We start from the raw sequence: 23177 nt of genomic DNA, 5'->3' as shown, positions 1-23177 counted from the left end.
AGTTCTAATAGTTTTTTGGTGGAATCTTTAGGGTTTTCTACATATATATCACATCGTATAGAAATAGTGAAAGTTTTACTTCTTCCTTACCAATTTGGATCCCTTTTATTTCTCTTTGTTATGTAATTGCTGTGGCTAATATTTCCAATACTATGTTGAATAAAAGTGGAGAGAGTAGACATCCTTGCCTTGTTCCTGACCTTAGGGGAAAAGCTCTCAGGTGTTCCCCACTGAGCATGATGTTAGCTATGGGTTTTCCATATAAGGCCTTTATTATATTGAGGTATGTTCCCTCTAGACGTATTTTCTTAAGGGTTTCTATCACGAATGGATGTTGTACTTTGTCAAGTGCTTTTTCTGCATCTATTGAAATAATCATATAGTTTTTATCCTTTCTCTTTTTTTTAAATTTTTTTTAACGTTTTTAAATTTATTTTTGAGACAGAGAGAGACAGAGCATGAACGGGGAAGGGGCAGAGAGAGAAGGAGACACAGAATCGGAAGCAGGCTCCAGGCTCTGAGCCATCAGCCCAGAGCCCGACACGGGGCTCAAACTCACGGACCGCGAGATCGTGACCTGAGCCGAAGTCGGACACCCAACTGACTGAGCCACCCAGGCGCCCCATATCCTTTCTCTTATTGATGTGATGTATCATGTTGATTGATGTGCAAATACTGAACCATTCTTGCATCCTGGGGATAAATCCCACCCACTTGATCATGGTGAATGATTTTTCTATATACTGTTGGATCTGCTTTGTTAGTATTTTGTTGAGGATTTTTCCATCTGTGTTCATCAGAGATATTGGCCTGTAGTTCTTTTTTTTTTTTTTTTTTTTTTTTTGTGGTGTCTTTATCCAACTTTGGTATCAAGGTAATGCTGGCCTCATAAAATTCCTCTTCTGTTTTTTATAACAGTTTGGAATAATAGGTATTAAATCTTCTTTAAATGTTTGGTAGGATTCACTTGTGAAGCCATCTGGCTCTGGACTTTTGTTTGTTGGGAGTTTTTTGATTACTGACTCAATTTCATTGCTGGTAATTGGTCTGTTCAAATTTTCTATTTCTTCCTGCTTCTGCTTTGGTAGGCTATATGTTTGTTAGAATTTATCTATTTCTTCTAGGCTGTCCAATTTGTTGGCATAAAATTTTTCATAATATTCTTTTACAATTGTTTGTATTTCTGTGGTATTGGTGGTTACTTCTTCAAAAGAGCAAACTATTGATACACACAACTACCTGGGTGACTCTCCCTGGAATCATGCAAGTGATAAAGCCAATCCAGAAAGGTTACAGACTATTTAATTCCATTTATAGAACATTTTTGAAATGGTAAAATTTTAGAAATGAACAGAGAACAGATTAGTGTTGGGGGGTGGGCAGAGGGAGGTGAGCTATTGTTACAAAAGGGCAACATGAGGAATCCTTATGGTGATGGAAGCATTCTTGACTCTGGTAGTGGATACATGAACCTACATATGATAAAATGTATAGGACCAAAAATATACACACACAAACACAAAAAAAAACAACTAAAACTGGGAATTTCAAATAAGATTAATGGGTTGTATCAATGCCAATATCCTGGTTGAGATATTATATAATAGATTCACAAGATATCACATGATTACCCACAGGAAAGTGGGTATAATGTACACGGGATCATTCTGATTATTTCTGCATGTGTATCTATAATTAACTAAAATGTTTCTATTAAGAAATGAAAAGATAGTGAGGCAATTTGAGTCTTGCTAAAAATAACCCCAAATTTCTAAGACCTCAGGTGCTAACAGTACAGATGGCAGAGGGATCAGGTTAATAAAAACAGGCTAATGTCTGGGATTTGCTTTACAATAACACAGGAAAGGGGTCAGTGGACAAAGGTATGAAAAGGGTATCACTGGCCATAAGGTGGTAACCACTGAGGTTGCTTATTGAGTTCATTGGTATTTATTAGTATATCATTCTGTCTACTTTTGTTAATATTTTAAATTCTCCAAAATAAAAAACAAAGTAACAAAGGTTTTTGATACCATGTCGCAATATAATGAATCACAGAACTCTAACAGTAAAGAAACAAGAATCATTTCATATAGCCTAACACTCATCTTGCAGATGGAAACAACAAATCCCAGAAAGGTTGGTAGTTTACCCAATGTCACCCCCAGTTAGAGGCACAGTTAGTTATAACCTATGTGGAAACACTGAAACCACTGTTCTTTGTACTGTAGTACGCCATTTCTTAACTATTAGCATACTTAAATTGGACTGATGTTCTGGGGAACATCAGATTAATATTAACATTTGAGTAAATTTGTTAAAATTTTATTATTTTCTTTTATTATGTTTTTAAAAAGGGATTTGGGTATATTTATTTTTATTTTTTTAAATTTTTTAACGTTTATTTATTTTTGAGACAAAGACAGAGCATGAACGGGGGAGGGGCAGAGAGAGAGGGAGACACAGAATCGGAAGCAGGCTCCAGGCTCTGAGCCATCAGCCCAGAGCCCGATGCGGGGCTCGAACCCACGGACCGGACCGTGAGATCGTGACCTGAGCTGAAGTCGGACGCCCAACCGACTGAGCCACCCAGGTGCCCCGATTTGGGTATATTTAATTTGATTTAAGAGTTACTAGAAAAAGAAGTCACATGCACTTTTATTTTCTTCAAAATGTTGCTATGTCATTATATTAGAAGATACCTGTGTTTAGAAAATTACATTCATTCAAGGAGCAAAAAGATTAAGTGGTTCACGTTAATTATAGAAACCTTGATTTTACTGAATTCAATTAACAGTAAGTTTACAGTGATCTCTCATTTAGAAAATCTGATATGAATTAAGCTTTACAACTAAATCCCATTAAAGAGGGATCATGGTGAAGACACTTCATAGATATTTTATTGAAAGCAAACCCAAATAGTGTGTTGCGCTTAAGAAATGAGATCCATATCTCTATTTAGCCTACAGGAAAAAGTAATTGAACGAAGAAAAACTTTCTTCTATCACTAAAAATATCTATTACTATTACTGAGCAAACCTAAGTAACGAGCTTTATTCATAATGTCCCCTTGAGGAAAAGAGAGTCTATTTGTTTATCTTCTACCAGTCAAGTTTTTTATTCAAACCTAACATTAACAAGCCAGAATCATAGCCAAGAAGCCAAAGAGTGACAAGGGGGCAGTGCTGGTTCAGAGGCAGTCTGTAGCTGTATCCATCAGTGGACACATAAGCCATCTACAATGGCTATGTAACAAACTTCATTTAGTTTCCTTCCTTCTTCCTTCCTTCCCTCCTTCCCTCCCTCCCTCGCTCCCTCCTTCTTTCCTTCCTTCCTTCCTACCTTCCTTCCTTTCGGAGAAAGCACACATGCAAGCTAGCAGGGGAGAGGGGCAGAGGGAGAGGGAGAGAGAGCATCTTAAGCAGGTTCCACATGGAGCCGTGAGGCAGGGCTCCATCTCACAACCACAAGATCATGACCTGAGCCAAAATCAATAGTCGGACTCATAACTGACTGAACAACCCAGGCACCCCTCATTTGATTTTCTTGAGCCAACAGCTTTTAATGTCGTCAGAAGTGATAAAAGCTGATGAAAGCTTTTTAACAAACCACTGAAAAGTCAATTCCTTAAAAAAGAAAGAATTTCAACTATTAAAACATTTAAAGTGAATTATAAAAATAATCTAGGTGGAACTCTAAGTAAAAGCAGGCCTTTTTTCCATTTCACTTGTTTTAGATTGGGGTGATCTTTTCACTATCTTCACTCCTAGAATGACTTTTTTCATGATCTCTGTGGCTTTTGAGTGACTCACAACAACCCTTCCAAGTGATGGCATTTTTTCAACAATTGTAAATGTAGTAAGTGGTGTGCAAGAGAGGGTTAAACACAAGGCAGACATCTATCTTATAGTACCCAGGGTGAACAACAAAGGGTGGTCACCAAGATGATCCCAAGAAGAGCATCTCAGTGATGCTCCCCCTGTTTCTAGGTATATTATCACTACTACTCCTGATTTTTTTTTAAAGGAAAAAAAAATACATGACTCTTTGCTCTTCCAGCTTCCACATAGGGGAGAGAATTAGCATCAGCATGGCCAATGTGGGTTCCTACTGAGATAAAGAATCTGTCTCCTGTGTGGGATGAAATCCTCCTCTGCAGCCTGGCAAGCTAAAGGGCAAGGCAGGAGGGAGGGGACCCAGAAACCCACCAAAGCACATCTGGCAGCTTTCTGCATGCTTACAGTTGTCTCCATAGTGCTTCTTAGGCCCTACTTCCTTTAGGACTGTGCAGGAGATAGCAAGGCAGCTTGAGCCTGAAGCTGGACAGCTAGCAAATCGGATGAGTTCAAGGCTGTCTCTTAGACTCCATGCCAGAGAACAGAGCTCCCCTGGGGGGAGGGAAGAGTAATAATGTTTAATAGCACCTATCATATGCCAATGACAATTAGCCCTTACATCAGAACAATATATAAATAACATTGTTTTCTGAAGAAAAAAAATCAGAAGGGCTTACAAGGACTTCTTTAGAGAAAAGGATGGTTCTCCTCATCTACGTTTTAGGATTGCTGAGCAGCTACAAGCAAGAAGAGTTAGCAGGATAAGGGATTTTAAAATCAGAAATCCCTAATGGCAATCATGACTAAACGGAGAAAGGGAAAGACTTTCACCAGTATTCTAAGCTTTGGATCAGTCTAACATGTTCAGAGTTTCCCCTTTGCATGTTACATAAGAAAGACCAGCATAAGAGGCACCTGGGTGGCTCAGACAGTTGGTTAAGCGTCCGACTTCAGCTCAGGTCATATCTCACGGTTTTTGAGTTGGAGCCCTGCATCGGTCTCTGTGCTGACCGCTCAGAGCCTGGAGCCTGCTTCGGATTCTGTGTCTCCCTTTCTCTCTGTCCCTCGCCCGTTCTCTCTCTCTTTTTCTCTCTCTCAAAAGTAAATAAACATGACCAGCATCAGTTTTTCTGCTTCACTCTTCAAGGACCATCAGATCTGGGGCGTAGGGAATGTTATTAAACATTTGTGTTCTCAGGCGCCATCCCCACACTGTGCCTTTGAACTCAGCACTTCTGGGATGGTACTTAATAATCTACCTTGTTTACAACATTCCAGGTGATGCTAAAGCAAGTGGTCAGCAAACCACCCCAGTGGTTGCCTCACATATACATGAAATGCCTACTTTGGGATTCTTTACTTTTAGAGTCTATGGGATTACAGTGCCAAGAAAGCCCAATCACCAAGACTCAAAACTGCAATAAACCAGCTTGGCTTCACTGGCTGCTCATCTATGTCTTAGGGAATATCACTAGCTCATTGGTCTCCTTTCAGTGGGATCCTATGCACCTCTGTTAAACTAAGACATCAGTTCATCACCCCCACTCAAGGTACAGAGTCTCTGGCCTTTTCCTTTATCTCCTCCTATCCAAAAAAAAATCCTTCAGTTTTTCCTTTTTCTTTGAATTAATTCTTGCTAAAAATATCAATGGCCATTAATGGCTTAGTATGGTACTCCTTTATTAATTATTACATTCAGTTGCAGATCTGTGGCTGATAGCCTTAATCACAAGGAATCTTTACTAGTGGAATTTGGGGTGCCAAAAGGAAGTAAGTTTTGCACCATGCATGTAACCACCAATGTGTAAGATGTGCCTTAAAAGCCACTCTATGTTTTAAATCCAGAGTCAGAAAATTCTTCCCTGTGCTACAGGGTAAATCAGTTTCAACTAGATTTACTCTTGCAGAGAATTAAGAAATAAGAATCATCTTTTATATAATATACTCTCAAAATTATGAACCAATGTATTGTCTTCAGAATTCTCTTTCCCATATTAAACAATCCTAGTTCTTTTCCTTTTTTTTTTATATCCCTGATTCCAGAGGTCTGCAAAAGCTTTCTTAAAGAGTCACAGAACAAATATTTTAGGTTTTGTGGGCCATAGGTCTCTGCCATTGTAGCGTAAAAGCAGCCATTAGCAGCATGTAAACAAAAGGACTGCAGTGAAAACTTTATTTACAAAAACAAGGTATGGCCCATAGACCTTAGTTTGCCTACCCCTATGAGTCCCATCTTAAGGCCTTCTTTAACTTCATTTTATTATACTTTTATAAGTAGTAAGCAGAACCTTATTAAAGGAGGTATATCTCCATTTGGTGAACTTCCTCCCCCCTTTTCTACCTTCTTTTCCTATCTTAGGATGTTACATTAGATGTCCTGTGGGGATAAATTCTGAGCCTTAAAAGAATGATGATAATTGAATCCAATAGGCTGAAGTTTGGCTGAAGCCATTTTCTAAAGCAGAGATAGCACTACTCTAATTTAAAGAAGTGAGATTTTTAAATGTCTTGATGAATAAACTGCAAATTCCTTCAGCATAAGAATGAACTTCTATACTCAAATCCAGAAATGGGTAAATTTCACTGCCAAAGGGTGAAAATGATAAGGTCTTGATAAAGAGTCCCAAAGCCAAGCATTGTAGTAATTTCAGAGGGCTGTGCAGGCTCTCTCACCATGTGCACAAGCAACAGCACATGTAGGAACAAGCAAAGATCTAGTCTGCAGGACCTCCCAGTAAGCCAACAGCTCATTCCACTTCTTCAAGACCGTGTCTGGGTTATGTGGATGTGAATACGGCTCTATTTGTTTGCTTGTTATTTTTTGTTTTTGTTTTTGTTTTTGTTTAACCAGGACAATCCTTAAAAAGTTCTACAGGTATCTGCACCATGTGCCAAGTCCTGTGATTGTGCCAGGACAAGTCGTGGGGTCCCTTGTAAATAATATTATTTCAGTAGCAATGAGAGCACAATGAAAGTTCTCATCTTTCTACTGGGGTGTAAGAATACATTCAAAATCAAAGATAAAAACACTAGATATTATGGAAACATAGTATAGTCAAATGTGGAAAAGGGTACGGAATTTAAAATTAGATCTGGATTCAGCTCCTGGCCCTGCCACTCAAGGGATAGACAGGTCCCTTAATCCCTCTGAGCCCCAGGTTCCTTACTTGATAAATGAAGGCACTTTCCTCCCACTTGTCCCTTGTTTGAAGTACATTAAACAAGACAGAATGTAAAAATCTGACACATAGTAGGTGTAGGGATTAACTTATTCATTCATTCATCACCAAATGTTAGAGAGTATCTTCTGTGTTCTAGATCAAAAGTCAGGAAATATTTTCTTAAAGGGCCAGTTGGTAAATATTTTAAGCTTCGTGCGCCACATGTCTCTGTCAAAATCACTCAATTTCGCATTGTAGCACGAAAGCAGCCTAGACAATATGTAAATTAAGCGTGGCTTTGTTCCAATAAAACGTTATTTATGGCCACTAAAATTTAAATTTCATATAATTTTAATGTGTCATGAAACACTATTCTTTTTTCTTTTTCAACCATATAAAAATGTAGAAACCATTCTTAGCTTGTGAGCTGTACAAAAATAGGCAGCAGGCCATAGTTTGCCAACCCTTGTTCCCATACTGTCCTAGGATCCAGGAAGAGAGAGAAGAACAACAGATACTGTGCCCTGAAGGGAAGAAACATGTTAAACAGTCACACAAATAATAATAAAATTATCGTCATAATAAATGCTACTAGAGAAAATGCTCATAGTCCCCAGAGTGCATATAATTTTACCACATCTATAAATTCAGTGTGTAAGATTTTAACCTTTTTTTGTTTCAGCTCTTTAAAGTATAAACCAATTTATGTAGCACAGACTTTTTAAAATTCCTAATCACTATTTCCCAAGGTTTACTTTTAGTTCAATGACCATACCATCCACCTAGATAGATTTTTTAACCTTTTTTAAATGTTTATTATTTATCTTTGAGAGAGAGACAGAGTGAGATCAGGGGAGGGACAGAGAGAGAGATAGAGACACAGAATCTGAAGCAGGCTCCAGGCTCTGAGCTATTAGCACAGCCCGATGTGGGGCTCAAACCCACAAACTGCGAGATCATGACCCGAGCCAAAGTTGGATGCTCAACTGACTGAGCCATCCAGGCACCCCTAGAGAGTAGATTTTTGTCCCCACATTCACCAGATTGCCTTATCACCTAGAATGTGTCACCTCTAACCATCCAATCTTCTTCCTGACAAATTCTTCTTAGAGCCTACTAAAAAATCTCCTTTGCTCAGTCGGTTGAGCATCCAGCTCTTGATGTGGACACAGGTCATGTACTCAGGGTCATGGGATTGAGCCCCGAATCAGGCTCTGCACTGATAATGTGGAGCCTGCTTGGGATTCTCTCTCTCCCCCTCTATCTCTGCCCTGCTCACACACACACAAATGCTCTCTCTCTTTCTCAAAAAAAAAATCTCCTTTCACACTTCATTCTGCACTTTCTCCTGCCCTCAGCAATAGTTTTGACAATGTCCTGCACATTTTTTTTCTCAGCTTTACATATACTCACAAATATGTGCACACGTGCACAATGTGTGCGAACAGAGCACATACACATTCACTCACTAGTGATTACTAAGCAACTACTATGTGTTAGGCATGGTGCTGCCACTGGAAAGATGTTGGTGAACAAAACAGACAAGGTCTTTGCTCTCAAAAGAGTTTATAACTACAGGAATTATAATTATTTCATTAAAGTCTTGCAAATATTGTAAGAATGTAAGAAACCATCTTGGGGCCTTATCTGGTCTAGGGTCAGGGAAAGGTTTCTCCTGCCATGGCACGCACACATCCTTTGGAATGTGAGTGCTTCATCGAAGGCAGGGCTTATGCCTATCTTGTTCACTTCGGTATCCCAGGCATCCTGAACAACACCTGGCAAATAAGAGACTTCCAATAAATATCTGTTAAGTGAAACAAATGAATGAAATGAGTAAAAATGTTCTGTTGTCATTTCCATCCTATAAATCAGAGGGCTCTACACTTTTTTTGAATGTGACTCCAGCACTCAAAAAATGTAAGCACTCATCTTTAAGATGTGCATATTTACCTTGTGATCAATTATGAACATTTGTTTCTGTATATTACATATATTATAAAACACGTTAAAATTGAAAACCTCAGAAGACAAATATGAAGGAGAACTATTTTTCTAATAATTATTTTACTTAGGGGGTGATCTGGGCACTGGCAGAAGCAGCCTTCCCACTCTGTGCTTCACTCTGAGCATCAGAGAACTTTCACTGGCACTCTGCTCTCACCTCCTCTTTGGACTGCTTGACCATTTGGCACTCAGCTTTCTGGGCCAGTGGCTGAGGCTGAATGAAATTGCAGAAATGTTGATTTTAAGGTACCAGTTGCAAAAGTTAGCACCTCATAATGGTCACACACATAAACAGCAGGCAAATGAGCACACTGTTCCTTGCCTTTCATTGGGCTGCCGGCTCCAGAACCAGTGCTGTCAAAAAGCCAGGAACCAATCCTGACAGTCCTGGACAATCAGACAGCTGGACACCAAATGGCCAGATCTCACCTGCCCAGCAATCCTGCCTCTCTCTCCAGCACTGGGGGCACTGCCTCAACTCAAAACTGACTCTGAAGGACCTTTCTCTTCATAAAGAATCCCATTCTAGTCTGCACATAAACAAAGAGCCCTGGGTTCCAAAAGTATAATCAATACAATAAATAAACTGTTCTAGAAAAACATAGTTATTTTATTTATTAATGGTGCAAACACTTTTTTGCCAGTAATATTTTGATAAAACCAATTTGATTGAATTTGTTGCAGTTGTTTTATTTTGTTTTGTTTTAAATCTTAATTGTGATATGGCATTCTAAAGTTCTGGCTTCAGTTCTTTTTCCATTTTTTTTTTTGATAGGTGATTTTAATAACTGCAATAGCTGAGGAAGATGTACAAATCCATGTGTAAGAAGTTCAGTAGTCCCCCCTCATCCACAGGGGATATGTTCCAAGACCCCTAGTGGATGCCTGAAACCTAGATAGTACTTAAACCATATGCATACTACAGAGTTTTCTCCTATAAATACATAACTATGGTAAAGTTTGTTTTATAAATTAGGCACAGAGATTAACAATAATAACTAATAATAAGTAGAATAATTATAACAGTCTACTGTAATAAAAGTTATGTTAATGTGGTCTCTCTCTCTTAAAACATCATGTTGTACTGTTATCACCCTTCTTGTGATGACAGGAGATGAAGCGAGGTGAATGACATAGGAACTGTGACATAACATTAGGCTACTATTGACCTTCTGAGGATCTGTCAAGAGGATCATCTGCTTCTGGACTGTGGTTGAAGGAAACCAGACAAAGCAAACACCAGATAAGTGCAGCTTATCCTTAATGACTGGATGTACTTCATCCATGACACTGACATTTCAATCTCCTCTAGCTTTAAAAGGTTTGTCTTCATGTTGTAGATGTTTTTCCGTGAGTTGCTAATCAACACAAATAGCTTCATACTATTGGCAAGCACAGCATACAGATGGGTTGAGGGTCATCTTTAACAACAGTAAATGTAAACCCTATCTCAAGTAATCTTAATTTCAAATTTGGACAGCTAATTTGGATCTGATATAAGATCTGATCATATATTTTTTTACATACTGCCGGGTTTTTTTGTATGTTTGTTTGTTTGTTCATTACAGTTTCTTTGCAGGAATCTGTAGAGCCCCTAGTCTAACAAGTAGGAGATGTGTTAACTGAAACTGGACAGCATCATCCTGGTAAATCCAGGGCACAGAAAACTGAAATGTATAACAGACACCTGAAGGAGTGAAGGCAACCACTATCAGCTCTTTCCTATCGTCTGGCTCCCACTATGCCTTTTAGTGTCTTGAGAAACATACAACATCGAGTCTTCTGACACATAAATTGTATGAAGACTCAGCATGAGGCCATGCTCAAGTATTATAAAGCTTCATTAAAAAAATAAGTAAGTAAAAGTAAATATAAATAGCAGTTCAAACGTTATTTCCTACATCTCAATGAACTGTTTTTGCACACTCTCTGGGGTGCATGCCTCCACTTAAAAAACTCTATGCTGGTGACCTAACCCAAAGTTAAAGAAAATATAAAGAAGACAAATTTTATCCTTGGCATCCTCTACATCTATGGCTTTGTTTTCCTCTTTCAGCACAAAGCTCCCAAATTCAGCCCTTCTGATTGGATCTTCAGAGCAAAAGAACCTACTAAATTTACCAGTAAATGTTTCAAGCAAGACTTGTTAATCCAACCAAGAGGCTTTGCCTTTGAAGAGAAGTTTGCCTCAACAGGGGAATCTTAATGAATCACCATTCACCATGCAGTTTCGGTAACAGAGAACATGACACGGGGTGGGGGGCAATGATGGCTTCCCTGGCACCTTTCAGAACACAGCCTGTGAATGACTGCCTACTGACTGAGAACACCAGCCCTGCCAAGGACCGTGCAAAGGGGCATGTGGGCATCACTAGTGAGTGATCTGTCTCTCAGGCAACAGAAACTGCTCTGGGAAGGAACTATATACATTTGACTTCTAATTGCTGGATCCCCATTTCTCCCTGTTATCAAGCCTGGGCATTCAACCACTTTTTCCATTTGCAATGGTAATAATAAATCAACATTCAACAGAAGTTTCCAAAGAAGAAAATAAAAGAAGCTTAAGCTGATAATACTGAATTAATGTATTTTCCTGGTTACTTACAATGGTAAAGCATTATTTGCATAGTAAGAAAAATGCTAATTTTATTAAAGTGCTATTCGATAAGGCTTTCAGACTAACTTGCAGAACCCTAAAAAATTATACAGGGTGACTTGATTTGTCAATTCTAACCTCTTTGGAATCATTTGCCTGCACAGTTGCCACACTTGGAAGAAAAACCAAATCCAGAACTGACTTGTTTCCTAAATGAATTGGGAAGTTGTCGTTAAAAAGCATCTGCTACTTTACTGCATTCATGTAAAAGCATTCTTGTGCGGCTATAACGGACTATTGAGCAGATGTTTTAGAGCACTCTACTCACAGCAATACGTATATCATAAAAAAGATAAGGAGCTACAACGTAATTAATGATTTCGGTTCCTCTATAAATGCATTTCACTTTTAAAAAAAAAAATGGATTTAAAGTTGTGTCAAGAACCTCAACTTTTTACTCAAGCAATTCACTTGCAAGAAAGTGAACACAAAATCATTTACAACAATAAATAACGAATGGTCAGACTCGGCCTGATACCCAATGTGATGAAATCTGAGGTTATAAGAAAGGCTTCTCTAGACCAAATCACCCTATGACCTCCCTGGGGATCAGCCAGATAATTAGCCACTGGGTATCAACTTCTTTGTGTTTTAAATGTCTTCAAGTCAGGAGAATATGTTTCTTCAAGCCAGAAGAACATGTAACACTTAAAATCATTATGAGCTAATTTTTTAATCTTAGCCAAAACTTTCAAACTGGCAGTTGGCTCACAGCATGGCCTGTAGAAGCAGAAAACTACAGTATCAGGAAGGCCAGGGCTGTGTATAAACTTCAGCCATGGCAGTTATAAATTGGTAACCTGTTCCTCTACTCCGATAAGATCCTCTAAGTTATGAAATTTAAAAACATGAGAAACAGTGGTTAACAACTACATCAAAGTCTGTAAGAATATTCTTCTTCAATCCAAGCTCCAGGCTCTATTTGGAGTCCATGTCTTAGAGTGGATTATTCCCAGAGTAGACCTTGAGAGGAAAATTTGAGTGCAAGTAATCTATTTGATGAATGATTTGAGGAGCACCAGTAAGGGAGTAAGGAAATGAGGCAGGATGGGAAAGAAAGCAATACAAATGTGGGCACTGGGGCTCATTCGAAATGGAAACATCTGGGGGGCTGTATGGAACACACTGCACACTTGTCCCACCAAAGAGGGTTCAGAAGTTGGGACGTGTATTCACCAATGCCTACCTGTTACTGATTGAGGACTGCTTTAGGGTGCTAACTGCTGGAGATGCAGGGCTACCTCACATTGGAGCTGAACATGCTCCTGCTGCCACAGAATGCCCTCAGGCAGAGTTACAGGTGCATTCAATAGACAGTGAGCACACAGCAACAGTAAGTGGCATGGGGATATGGACAGGGCTGGTGGCCACCACTGTAGATCTGGGCAAAAGCCCAACAACAAGTGCCCAATCTCTTATCCACAATTCTGAAATTGAAAAAGTTCCAAAAGATTTTAAAATACATTTTTTTCATAAATTTGGCACCCAAACTCATTCGGTGGCAAATTCTTACCTGAGTGATATTCTTATATTGTTTATTCATTGCACTTTGTATGAATATTGTTTCACTAAAGGAATACTAATACCACTGCACATGGTGTGCTGCTCAGACACCAATGGGAATGTAACATAATACAGAACTTACTTTTATCAAATTATATTACTTTTCTAAAATTCCCAAAATCTGAATTCCAAAACACTTTGGAGCTTAAGGATTGTGGGAATATAGCTTTTTGGTTGCCTTCCACCTTACTGTTAGATTTGTCTAGAAGATTAACAAAACAGTACAGACAGAAGCATGTTGACCTCCTTAAAAGTCATTGAATAAATTCCTAGTCAATTACCACATTAAGAAATCTGAAAAACAGGGGCACCTGGGTGGCTCAGATGGTTGAGCGTCCAACTCTTGGTTTCAGCTTGGGTCGTGATCTCGCAGTTTCATTAAGTTCGAGCTCCACATCAGACTCTGCGGTGATAGCACGGAGCCTTCTTAGGATCCTCTCTTTCTCCCTCTCCACCCCTCCCCAACTCATGCTACCTCTGTCTCTCTCAAAATAAATAAGTAAACTTTAAAAAAAGAAATCTGAAAAATAAAAAAAAAGAGAAAAGGAAATGAAGGGGAAAAGCATAGGAAGAGGAAGGAGGATAGAGGAAAAGAAATAGAGAAGCATACTATGATAAAAAGCTAAAGGCAGCAATAAAAAGTGAGAGCTATACTAAGACTGAACATAACAACAACACAAGCAAGTTTCATGCTGTTATTCTCCACTTATGTTATTGCCAAAATATAGTCTCCAAAACTGTGATATAAAAAGATAAAGGAAAAATAGACAACAGAGAATATATACATGGATGAAATACAGAAGAACTGCTTGAGGAATTTGATTATAGACAGCTATCAATATTCAAAAGAAAATCACAACCCACACATCCAGTAGAAGTAACTCAACTCTCTGTTCCATAACCACCACTGCATTCATCAGCTGAAACTTTGCCTAACCCAGGTCTGCAAGAATGGTCTCTCTTCACCATGAGAACACAAGCTTCCTCCTTATGAAATTTTGTCTTAAAGTTCCTCTGTCCTAGAACATCTTCATTGATTAACTCTATCAGTCTAACGCTGACAAAATCTCCTTAACAGTGAAATTTTGCAATTATTATATTTGTATGTGCAAGTCTCTGTGACCTGGACTTATTATGGAATGGCAGTTATGTTTCCTAGCAAAGCTTTTCAGCTATATGAGTATTTTTATTCAGCAGGATTCTTGTAACTTTCTCTTTACCACGGTCCACTGTGTTGAATAGTCTTAAACTTCTCATTTCCGATATTAAAGTTTTACACCTTCAAAACCTATCCCAGGAAAATAAAAACCCAACACAAAGGTAAAGATTTCAAAATATGAATATCAATAAAGATCTCAGTATTTTTAAAAAGGTGATCTAAATGAAAAACTCCATGTAAAACATTTAGGACATTCCTTAGCAAGTAAGAAAATAATGTTAGATTATTGTTATCATTATTAGTTGGGTGGTGCAGTAATATGAAGCTTGGCTTTAAAAAGAATAATCTGGAAATGAACTAAAACATGGATAGAAACTTAGAGAAAACATGGTAAGATATGTTAGAACTAAATTTGAATTCTATTCAAATTCTATTCAAATAGAATGATCCTCAATAGAGGTCATATGAAACTTAAAAAAAAAAGTTGGGGGGGGGCACCTAGATGGCTGAGTCCGTTAAGTGTCCAACTTCAGCTCAGGTCATGATCTCACAATTCGTAAGTTCAAGCCCCGCATGGGGCTCTCTACTGTCAGCACAGAGCCTCTTCAGATCCTCTGTCCTCCTCTCTCTCTCTGTCCATCCCCCTCTTGCATGTGTTCTCTCTCTCAAAAATAAATTAAAATTTAAAAAAATAGTTGGGAACCATATTGGGAAAGAGAGAACAAATGAGAAAGATGTTCCAAGAGAGTAGTATTTATTTGTGTAAGCAACTTACAGTTGAATGTAAAGGGCACAAAACAAGCCCATTCATTTAATACCAAGGTTTTGAGCCTGGATAACTGGGAAGATGATGGTGTCATTAACAGTAAAAGAGACATTAGCAGAAAATACTATTTTGGAAATGCCTATTTAAGATATCTAGGTCCTATGGGCCACTGAGTTTGTAGGCAAAAGTCGAAAGAGAGATGGGGACTGCAGAAATGGCTTTCATAATAGTTATCACTACTTGATCATTAACTACGTTATATGTATATGTTATATGCATACTATATGCATACTATAAGCATAGTTATATGTATAATTATATGTATACTATATGGATGCCAATGTGCTAAGCAACATTATGAAATAAGGCATTTTTATTTTATACAAATTAACAAATCCAATTTAAAAATCTTAGCTATATAATATGATCAATTATTAAGAGGTAGAACTAGAATTCTGCCTATGTATACAATTTAAAGCTTGGTTATATTTTGAATTTGAGTCATCAGTGTAAAAACAATAGCTGGAACAATTGTAGTAGATGAAATTTCTAATGAAAACAACAACAACAAAAAAAATAAGGCCAAGGAAAGATCTTGAGGAATGCCATCTGTCAGAAAGAGGAAGAGCAGGGAAGCTAGCAATACGAATAACTTTACAAAAAAGAAAAAGATAAAAATTACATGGAGATTATAGAAGGAAAAGCTTCCAGCAGATCATGGCCAATAATCTTGGATGTTACAGAAAAATAAAGGATAGTCTGAATAGGCAATTTGAACTGATGTTACAGTTGTCACCGCAGTCTTTTAAGAGAGTAATTTCAAAAACATACTGGGAAAAAATGCAAAACTGGAAAGAATGGCACGAACCTGTGATGAGGAACTATAAGTATTGATAATACATAACCCTTATAAGAAAATACATAAAAAATAGAAAGATAACATATAGGTAGCTTGAGGGGATATCAATGTCAAAGTAAGAGCTTTAAAAAATATATATGCCTATCTGGGCTTATCTGTAGGCTAAATGGAATAAGTCATTGGAGAAGAAGAAAGTTAGGATGCTAAGAGAGCTGAAAACTTAGTGACAGAACCAGAAGATGCCTCAGCAATAAGTAAGGAGTAAGTGCCTAACAGAGTGATCATCCTACAAATAACATGCATACATTCTAGGTGGAAAAACCTATAGGAGACTCTGGAGAGTTAACAAAAGTAGATTTCGGACAGGAGTCAATATCTGGAGCAAGCAACTTGGTTTTTGCAGTGTTTTTCCTGGAGGCAACTTCATTGGCAGTGGTGGTGGCAGAAGAGATGAAGGAGGGCAGTTAGCTAAAGTTCTGCCACCTTTCTGACTGAAGAGATCCACTGCTGGTAGAGAATAAAGAGATGCCCCAGAAAAAAGGGAGCTAGAGAAGGAGAAACCCCAAATTCTATGTTTAAACTTAGGTTAAGTCTCTGGCTGACTCCAGAATCAGGCATGTGTGAAACAGACTGAAAGCAGCTTACAGTTAAAACTTAAAGAACTGAACTGAGATATAAGCCACTGCCACGACAGTTGGCATTTCAGATCTGACCAAGTTAACTAAATGATGAAAGGAAAACATCAACACTCTTTGGAAGAGTACCAGAAGTCAGTTGAGAGAGAGAATGGAGAAGAAAAATAATATATAAAGAAATAGTGGCAGAAAATGTCTCAAATTTGGTGAGAGAAATAAACTTACTGACTCAAGTTTAGAAAACCACAATCTAACACATGCAAATAAACCCACACACATAGGCACATTATAACTAAACTGATGAAAATCAAAAATAAAGAGAAAATATTAAAAGGAGCTAAAGAAAAACAACACATTACATACAGTGAAATCATGATGACAATACAATACTACATATTTCTCATCAGAAACAATGTAAGCCAAAAGGCAATAAGACAGTATTTTTAAAGAAACCTAGTCTGGTGAAAATACCCTTCAAGAATATGGATGAAATAAAGATATTTTCTGATAAAGAAACACTAAGGCAATTTATTATCACCAGAACCACACTACAGAAATGACAAAGAAGTTCTTCAAGATGAAGAGAAATGATACCATAGGGAAATTCAGATTTTGAGGAATGACTGAAAGCACTGGAAAAGGTAAATATTTGGGTACATATTAAACACCATAATTTTATCTTAAATTATAAAATAATACACATATTGGAGTGCCTAGCAGGCTCAGTTGGTGGAACCTGCAACTCTTGATCTCGAGGTTATGAGCTCACCACATTAGGTGTAGAGATTACTTTTAAAAAAATCTTAAAAAATAATAATAATACATGTGACAGTTTAAAGCAAAAACTATAACAGTGTCACATGAGGTTTATAAAGTAGATATAATATATATGACAACCATAAAATAAATATTGGTGAGAGGCAGCAGCCAAGATGGTGGAACAGCATGGAAGTTTTTTTTGCATCTCACATTCATGAAATACAGCCAAATCAACATTAAACCATCCTGCACACCTAGAAAACTGATTTAAGGATTAACACAACAATCTGCACAACCTGAACCACAGAGCTCAGCAGGTACAAGGCATGGAGAGGTGAAATGGAGGAGAGAGAAGCCAAGTAGGGCAGAGAGCTGTTTTTGCTTACAGATAGAGGACAGAGACGGGGGGGGGGACTACGGGAAAAGCACTGCCCCCAAAAGCAGCTGGAGAGAAAGTGGAAAGTGCAAACAGCTGCAGAGACTGAACTAAAAAGGAAGAAAAGAGAAAGGAAAGGGTTTAAATTCCCACTAAGACTCTATAAATAGGGGGAGCGCAGAGCCTGAAGTTCTGCACCTCAGTACCTGGAGGTGCTAAGGTGGGAAGGACAAATCCCCAGGAGCGGACCAAGAGGTCCTCAGGCCCCACGGGAGGAAGCAGTTCCACTGCTGGAAGGATATTTGGTAGAGGCTGTGCGGCCACCTGGTCCCATCAGACACCAGAGAATAACCACATTCACTGGTGCTGGAACAAGGAAGTTAAGGGTAAAGCCTAGTGCCAGATGTGTGTTGTGATTTTCCATAATCCATGAAATGCTGCTGCTACAGGATCGCGTGAACTTTTTCTGGGGTGGGCTGGCACCAGACACAGTCTCTGGGCATTGGCAGCAGCACAGTCCCATGAACGTTGTTGGGTGCACTTGTCACCCAGCCTTTGCTCAGTGAGACCCTCCCCCAGAGGATCTAAGCAGGTCAAAGCCGAAGTACCTCAGAAGTGAGGGGTCTGGAAACACAGCCGCATCTGAGATAAAACTCAGGAGGGAGGTGCCACCTGGCAACATGATGGCTTGGTCACAGACACTGTAAAAGCAGGGAGTGGACAGAAAGCACAGACAAAGAATGGGTGCGCAATTGCTGGTTGGAAAGAGCACAGTTCTTATACTAGAGAATGGGTAGATGGGAGACTCCATTTATACTCCTCCTGCGCATATGCATACACACCTACAAGTGCCACAACAATCCACCCCAGTAAGCAAGGCAGCACCATCTAGTGGAGAACAGAGCTGTTACACTAAGCCCCACCCAACTGGGCCAACCTCATTCTTCAGGAACACCACAAATCTTTCCGACTGCCTAGTGTGCGGACTATAAAGTGCTTCACAGTATCACTTCTAGGGGAAAATGATGTAATTTCAATTGTATTTCAGTCTGTTCACAGGTCCATCTATTCAATTTTCTTTTTTTTTAATCTTTTTTGTTTCTTTTCTTTTTCTTCAATACAGAAAGAGAAAACATTTTCATTTTCAGTTTTTATTAAAAATATTTTTATTTTTTTCTATTATATATTTATTTTTTGGTAAAATTTTCAAATTCTATTTTACTTCCATCATTTCATTTTATTCTATTTCATTGTATTCATTTTCTCAAATTTTCAAACATTTTCCTTTTTTTCTTGTTTTTCTTCCCCCCACCCCTTTTTTTCTATAATCTGTCAAACTCCTTTCAATAACCAGACCAAAACACACCTAGGATCTAGCATCATTTATTTTATTTCTGTGTGTGTGCATTGTTTTTAATTTTTTAATTTTAATATTTTTACCCTAATTCCTTTTCTTCTTTCAAAATGATGAAACGAAGCAATTCACCCCACAGGAAAGAGCAGGAAGAAATGACAGCCAGGGGCTTATTCAACACAGATACAAGCAAGATGTCTGAATCAGAATTTAGAATCACGATAATAAGAATACTAGCTGGGATCAAAAATAGATTAGAATCCCTCTCTGCAGAGATAAAAGAAGTAAAAGCTAGTCAGGATGAAATAAAAAATGCTATAGCTGAGCTGCAATCTCAAATAGATGCCACGATGGCAAGGATGTATGAGGCAGAGCAGCGAATCAGCAATATAGATGACAAACTTATGGAGAATAACAAGGCAGAAAAAAAAGAGGGAGACTAAGGCAAAAAAGCATGATTTCAGGATTAGAGAAATCAGTGACTCATTAAAAAGGAACAACATCAGAATCACAGGCGTCCCAGAAGATGAAGAGAGAGAAAAGGAGGTAGAAGGGTTATGTGAGCAAATCATAGAGGAAAACTTTCCTAACCTGGGGAAAAACACAGACATCAAAATCCAGGAAGCACAGAGGACTCCCATAAGATTCCACAAAACCCAACCATCAACAAGGCATACCATAGTCAAATTCACAAAATACTCAGGCAAGGAAAGAATCATGAAAGCAGCAAGGGAAAAACAGTCCTTATCCTACAAGGGAAGACAGATCAGGTTTGCAGCAGACCTATCCACAGAAACTTGGCAGGCCAGGAAGGAGTGGCGGGATATATTCAATGTACTAAATCAGAAACATATGCAACCAAGAATTCTTTATCCAGAAAGGCTGTCATTCAAAATTGAAAGGAAGAATAAAGTTTCCCAGACATAGAAAAAAATTAAAGAAGTTTGTGACCACTAAACCAGCCCTCAAGAAATTCTAAGAGGGACTCTCTGAGGGGAGAAAAGGCAAAAAAAAAAAAAAAAAAAAAAAAAAAAAAAGACCAAAAGCAACAAAAACTAGAAAGGACCAGAAACTCCAACTCTCCAAGAAACATAATGGCAATAAACTCATATCTTTCAGTAGTCACTGTAAATGTCCATGGACTAAATGCTGCAATCAAAAGACATAGGGTAACAGAATGGATAAGAAAATAAGATCCATCTATATGCTGTTTACAAGAGACCAACTAGACCTAAAGACACCTTCAGATTGAAAGAAGGGTGGAAAAAAAGAAAGAAAAGAAAGGAAAAAAAGAAAAAGAAAAAAAGAAAGTAAGGGGATGGAAAACCAAGCTAATGGGTGACAAAAAAAAGGCCCGAGTAGCCATAATTATGTCAGATAATCTAGACTTCAAAATAAAGACTGTAACAAGAGATGAAGAAGAACATTAGATCATAATTCAGGGGTCTATCCACCAAGAACACCTAACAATTGTAAGCATTTATGCTCCAAATGTGACAGCACCCAAATATATAAATCAATAAATCACAATCATAAAGAAACTCATTGATAAAATACCATAATAGTAAGGGACTTCCACATCCCACTTACAACAGTGGACACATCATCCAAACAGAAAATCAACAAGGAAACAATGTCTTCGAATGACACACTGGACCAGATGGACTTAACAGATATATTCAAAACATTTCATCCCAAAGCAGTGGAATATATATTCTTCTCTAGTACACATGGAACGTTCTCCAGAATAGATCACAAACTAGGGCACAAACCAGCTCTCAACAAGTACAAAAAGATCGAGATCATACTGTGCATATTTTCAGACCACAACACTATGAAACTCAAAATCAACCACAAGAAAAAATTTGCAAAGATAACAAATACTTGGAGACTAAAGAACATCCTACTAGAGAATGAATGGGCTAACCAAGAAGTTAAAGAGGAAATTAAAAAGTTCATGGAAGCCAATGAAAATGATAACACCACAGCCCCAAACCTCTGGGATGCAGCAAAGGCGGCCCTAAGAGGGAAGTATATAGCAATCCAGGCCTTCCTAAAGAAGGAAGAAAGATCTCAGATACATAACCTAACCTTACACCTTAAAGAGCTGGAAAAAGAACAGCAAATAAAACCGAAAACCAGCAGAAGACAGGAAATAATGAAGATTAGAGCAGAAATCAATGCTATCAAAACCAAAAAAAGAGTAGAACAGATCAATGAAACCAGAAGCTGGTTCTTTGAAAGAATTAAGAAAATTGATAAACTACTAGCCAGTTTGATCAAAAAGAAAAGGGAAAGGAACCAAATAAATAAAATCAGGAATGAAAGAGGAGCGATCATAACCAACACAGCAGAAATAAAAACAATAATAAGAGAATATTATGAGCAATTATATGCCAATAAAATGGGCAATCTGGAAGAAATGGACAATTTCCTAGAAACATATATACTACCAAAACTGAAACAGGAAGAAATAGAAAATTTGAACAGACCCATAACCGGTAAGGAAATCGAATTAGTAATCAAAAATCTCCCAAAAAACAAGAGACCAGGGCCAGATGGCTTTCCAGGGGAAGTCTACCAAACATTTAAGGAAGAGTTAACACCTATTCTCTTGAAGCTGTTCCAAAAAATTGAAATGGAAGGAAAAATTCCAAACTCTTTCTATGAAGCCAGCATTACCTTGATTACAAAAACAGAGAGAGACCCCACTAAAAAGGAGAACCATAGACCAATTTCCCTGATGAACATGGACACAAAAATCCTCAACAAGATATTAGCCAACTGGATCCAACAATACATTAAAAAAAATTATTCACCACGACCAAGTGGGATTTATACCTGGGATGTAGGGCTAGTTCAATATCCACAAAACAATCAATGTGATTCATCACATCAATAAAAGAAAGGACAAGAACCACATGATCCTCTCAATAGATGAAGAGAAAGCATTTGACAAAATACAGCATCCTTTCTTGATAAAAACCCTTAAGAAAGTAGGGATAGAAGGATCATACCTCAAGATCATAAAAGCCATATAGGAAAGACCCAATGCTAATATCATCCTCAATGAGGAAAAACTGGGAGCTTTCCCCCTAAGGTCAGGAACAAGACAGGGATGTCCACTCTCGCCACTAGTATTCAACATAGTATTGGAAGTCTTAGCCTCAGCAATCAGACAACACACAGAAATAAAAGGCAACCAAATCGTCCAGGAAGAAGTCAAACTTTCACTCTTCACAGATGACATGATACTCTATATGGAAAACCCAAAAGATTCCACCAAAAAAACCCAGCAAGAACTGATCCCTGTATTTAGCAAAGTGGCAGGATATACAATCAACGCACAGAAATCGGTTGCATTCCTATATACCAACAATGAAGCAACAGAAAGAGAAGTCAAGGAATCAATCCCATTGACAATTGCACCAAAAACCATAAAATACCTAGGAATGAATCTAACCAAAGAGGTGAAAAATCTATACACTGAAAACTACAGAAAGCTTATGAATGAAATTGAAGAAGACACAAAAAAATGGAAAAAATATTCCATGCTCCTGGATGGGAAGAACAAATAGTGTTGAAATGTCAATACTACCCAAAGCAATCTACATATTCAATGCAATACCTACCAAAATAGCACCAGCAATCTTCACAGAGCTAAAACACACAATCCTAAAATTTGTATGGAACCAGAAAAGACCCCAAATAGCCAAAGCAATCCTGAAAAAGAAAACCAAAGCAGGAGGCATCACAATCCCAGACTTCAAGCTGTATTACAAAGCGGTAATCATCAAGATAATATGGTACTGGCACAAGAACAGACACTTGGCTCAATGGAACAGAATAGAGAACCCAGAAATGGACTCACAAATGTCTGGCCAACTGATCTTTGACAAAGCAGGAAAGAATATCCAGTGGAATAAAGACAGTCACTTCAGCAAGTGGTGCTGGGAAAACTGGACAGCGACATGCAGAAAAAATGAACCTGGACCTCTTTCTTACACCATACACAAAAAGAAACTCAAAATGTATGAAAGACCTAA

The 23177-nt window shown here is 38.1% G+C and overlaps 1 protein-coding gene and 1 long non-coding RNA gene across 16 annotated transcripts in view; one reads left to right on the top strand and one right to left on the bottom strand.

Moving 5' to 3' along the window:
* ATG10 (autophagy related 10) overlaps nucleotides 1-23177 on the bottom strand; it is a 264959-nt gene that overhangs the window by 114429 nt on the left and 127353 nt on the right. The window lies entirely within an intron of this gene.
* On the top strand, nucleotides 10213-12059 carry LOC122222338. Of its 2 annotated transcripts, none has more exons than XR_006203701.1 (3): nucleotides 10213-10325; nucleotides 10584-10859; nucleotides 11061-12059. It is a non-coding gene; the product is annotated as an uncharacterized LOC122222338 (long non-coding RNA). The 2 variants fall into 2 exon arrangements; XR_006203700.1 differs by having other exon boundaries at nucleotides 10213-10354.

Source organism: Panthera leo, chromosome A1, assembly GCF_018350215.1.
Source record: "Panthera leo isolate Ple1 chromosome A1, P.leo_Ple1_pat1.1, whole genome shotgun sequence".
Taxonomy (NCBI): domain Eukaryota; kingdom Metazoa; phylum Chordata; class Mammalia; order Carnivora; family Felidae; genus Panthera; species Panthera leo.
Note: the sequence above shows the minus strand (reverse complement) of the source record. Positions and strands in the feature narration are given on the sequence as shown.